The sequence below is a fragment of the Pyxicephalus adspersus genome, chromosome 12 (genome assembly GCF_032062135.1).
Source record: "Pyxicephalus adspersus chromosome 12, UCB_Pads_2.0, whole genome shotgun sequence".
Taxonomy (NCBI): domain Eukaryota; kingdom Metazoa; phylum Chordata; class Amphibia; order Anura; family Pyxicephalidae; genus Pyxicephalus; species Pyxicephalus adspersus.
The window spans coordinates 4,093,656-4,097,789 of NC_092869.1; the positions used below are offsets into that span (position 1 = coordinate 4,093,656).

General features: G+C 47.5%; 1 protein-coding gene across 1 annotated transcript in view; it reads left to right on the forward strand.

The window, feature by feature from the left end:
* Window positions 1-392: 392 nt before the first annotated feature.
* Window positions 393-4,134, forward strand: part of CDC42SE1 (CDC42 small effector 1) — a 17,122-nt gene continuing 13,380 nt past the window's right edge. Inside the window, exon 1 of the mRNA XM_072427425.1 lies at window positions 393-549. The gene's annotated coding sequence lies outside the window, so the exon portion shown is untranslated. The remainder of the gene's footprint in view (window positions 550-4,134) is intronic.

Here is a 4,134-nt window from a genome sequence, read left to right on the forward strand (position 1 = left end):
CTTCGACTGGTAGAAAAAAGGCCTATTACCTCTCCACTATAATTATTAATATTATTGATAATAACAGGAATAATATAGCGCCAACTTATAACGCAACGTTGTACATTAAATAGGACGAATACAGACACTGGAGGAGGAGAGGACCCTGTACCGAAGAGCTTACAATCTCCGCTATGACAAGTGTACCACAAGAAGTCATGTGATCTTTGACATTTTTTGTATAGTTTTTTTTTTTTTCACTTTAGGCATTCCTTGAGCAGAAAGTTTCCCAGCAGTAAAAAAAAAACTTGTTTTGGAGCCCTTCCACCCCTCTTACCCCCTCCTTTTTTTCTGGCCTTGCAGTTACCTTTGTCGTCCAGCAGGAACACTATGGAGCCGCCTTCCCCTGTCTGAGCAAACAGAAGTATTTCCTTATTCTGGCAGGAACCACACCTCGCTGGCTGAGGAATCAACCCAACAGCAAGTTTAACCCAGCTTACCGAGAACAGCCACGCCGCCAGGGATCTGACACCATAGGAGAGGGAACTCTGCCGCCCTGAGACCCCTAAGGTAGGACCCTTACCCCTTCCCGTCTAACCGTTCTTTAAAAAAGTCCAATCTGGCCCTTTGCCTGCTGAATGTCCTTCCCTTACAGCAAAGTTGCCTTTCTAAGCTTCTGGCTGTAAATTTCCATTCGAACGACGAGAGACGTATGATTGGTCGGTATTGCCAGATGATTGGTCGGGTATTGCCAGATGGCATAGCAATTGCTGCAGTGCCATAGGGGGAGTAGCAGTACATACCAACTGCCTGGGCCGGCTACCGATTTCATTTATTGTGGATGCAAATCAATTGCATGGAACGATGCGACTGCCCTTCACACATCACCCTGTTAGATTGTACAATCAGATTGTAGTCACCCAAATTGAGGGCCAACACCTGCAGAAGTCATAGGAGTCCCCAAGCCCATCATTGGTTAAGAAAGATTGGCGAAGGTCGATGGAATAGTTGTAGCTGCACGATTGTTCGGCACCATCTACCTAATGAAGTAACGATTTTACGGGAAACTTTTTTGGAAACTTTTTGAACTCTAAAAAAGTTTTATAAGAGATGGCGGTTAAAGGGTCAGGGACTTATTTTGTAAGATTCGGGGTCAGCAGACATTTTATTTTTATGTAATAGAGACTGTGGGGATCCTGCTGGAGCCCCAAAGGTATCAGGTGGCTCCGACCACTAAAATGTCACTTTTAAGGCGGTCTGACTTAGGGATATTGGGGGGATTTGTATTTGGGGGTTGTACGTTGTGCCCATGCTCGCTCTGTAATTCATATCTAGAAACATGCTTTTTAATTGACATTTCACCCATTTGCTCATTTGTTGATAAGAGGAGAGAGCAGAGTGATGAGGAATACGGCATTGCTTTGTATCGTCCAATCAGCAGTTTGGGGGCGTGTCCTAGACCACAATGTGCTGCCACAACACGGAGGTCTGGCTGAGCAGAATACCTGGATGGCCGGTCATTGGTATCAATAGAGCAATACAGACCATTCATTTGGCTGGTTTAAGTTCAGCTCCACCCACTTCCCTAAAAAACAAGGACCAATGGGGTTCTTTGTAGAGAATGCCAAATCTATTCCTAACCCAACGTAGAACCAGAAGTCACAGCAGACATAGAAGACTCCTTATGTGCGGGGGTGGGTACAGATGTCACCCACAGCGGCTGTAGTGTAGACAGAATTACGTGGTTGGTGATGTCACACCCCAAGTCTGCAATATTTTGTAACCACAATGCAGCTGGAGGGCTGCGTGTCTGTACAAGCCGACCACAAATTGGAGCTGAGAAGCTGCAATGTCAGAGGAGCCGCTAAGAAGGGCCAATGACAAAAGTCCATGGGGGGGTCCCAACATGCCCGTGCTGTGCCCATTATAAGTTACTATTATAAGTGGCTCCCTCCATCCCTCATTATATCCTCAGGACTACAAGTCCAAGCATGGCCCTCATATATTGTGTACTGGGGGACTACAAGTCCAAGCATGGCCCTCATACATTGTATATTACAGTACTGGGGGACTACAAGTCTAAGCATGGCCCATAAGTCCCCGGATATTTAAAGGTGTGCTGGGTGTTGTAGTCACCTGGAATCGCTCTGCCCCAGTATTGGGTGTAATATTCCTATCATACCATATACAGGCCATGCTGGGACTTGTAGTTCTCCACCTGCTATGGAAGTCATATGCTGGCCCTGTACAACCAAACACCCCTCCCCCAGTCTAACCTCCTTATATTTCCCCAAATGACTCAATCTGCCCAAAGACTTTTCCCGTCTCCTCCGGATTTTTTTGTCATTATAAAACCTCCAGGAATTTTTTTCTTCTGTTTAATGATGGCGCTGAACATTCACCCTCAAGGTCACCACAGATCAGGCAGCAAGCTGGTTCATTAGAAAGTGAAAGGCAGGAGAAGAAAAGTGAAAGTTGCATCCAGCGGGGAGACGCAGCGTTCTCCAGAATGGGATTGCAGGGTTTCCAGTCCGGGTCCTGATCACCGGGAATTCGGCCAATACTCGGGGCGGCCCCATAAAATATTTTTATACAGTTCAGAGATGATCAAATGTTTTCTTTTCAGCTGATGTTTATATAAGAAAGTTTCTGCATTGTAAACACAGATTCTGCCATGGCTGCAAATATCAGAATCCAGCGTTCGGCAGGTCTCAGGATTTTATAAAAAGTTTAGAAATTGGGGGTCAGTTTAGCTGGTGAAAGGGCCCTCTGAACCCCTCAGGCCCAGTACATGGAGGATGTGGGCGAGTAGGAAGTGTTATTCGGGGGTATGAATGACCTGGCAAACCGTGTCCTCAATAGTGATGGATGAGAATGTGTGGGACATAGAGGGATCAACGGAGCACTGAGGGCCACTGGAGCATAGAGGGATTTCCAGAGGATGGAGGGCCACTGGAGCATAAATGGATCTCTGGAGCACAGAAGATTACCAGAACATAGAAGGATCACCAGAGCTCACTGGGTCACCGGAGCACTTGAGGGCCAATGGAGCATAGAGGGGTCGCCAGAGAATGGAGGGCCACTGGAGCATGATTACACTGGAACATCAATGGATCGCTGGAGCACAGAAGATTACCAGAACATAGAAGGGTCACCAGAGCACTTAGGGCCACTGAAACGTAGAGGAAACATGAGCATAGTTTTACTAGAACATAGAGGGTGTCACCAAAGCCCAGTGTTATTGGAGCATATAAGGTCCCCAAATCACAGAGGGCCAGTGGAGCATGGTGTTACTGGAACAAAAAGGGACAACTGGAGCACAGTGGGTTACTAGAGCACTAAGGGCCACTAGAACGTAGGGGAATCGCCAGAGCATAGAGAGTCAGTGAAGCACTGATTGCCCCTGGAACATAAAGGTCAGTGGAGCCCTGAGGGCCACTGGAACATAGAGGGATTCCCAGAGGACAGAGGGTCAATGGAGCACTGAGGGTCAATGGAGCACTGAGGGTCAGTGGAACATACAGGGTCAATGAAGCACAGAGGGCCACTGGAGCATAGTGTTACTGGAACATAGAGGGATCCCCTGAAGACAGAGGGTCAATAGGGCACTGAGGGCCATCAGAGCACAGACGGTCAGTGGAACATAGGGGTATCATTGAACCACAGAGGATCACTGAAGCACTGAGGGCTACTGGAACATAGATTGCCGGAGCATAGAGGGCCACTGGAGCATGGTGTTACTAGAACATAGTTGAATCCCCGGAGCACTGAGGGCTATTGGAGCAATCACTGGAGCACAGTGTTACTGGAGTAAAGTGGGATTGCCTGGGCACAGGGGGCCACTTGAACAGAGAGGGATCACAAAATCATAGAGGGCCACTGGAAGAGTGAGGGTCACCAGAACACAGAGGGGTTGCCGTGACACCTAGGGGAATAACGGGAAATAGGCAGTGGGCACCCCCTGGATCCATTATAATTACTTTCACCTCTCATCCCAGTGACCACACAGGAAGTGATGGGAAATCTCCCCAATGAGCAAATATTCAAAACAAGGAACCTTGTTAAAATTCACCGACCACGCATGGTGCAGAAGAAGAAAGTTACGTATGAAATGAGTCGCCAAATCTTTTTGGCTGATGCCGTCATAAAAACTTC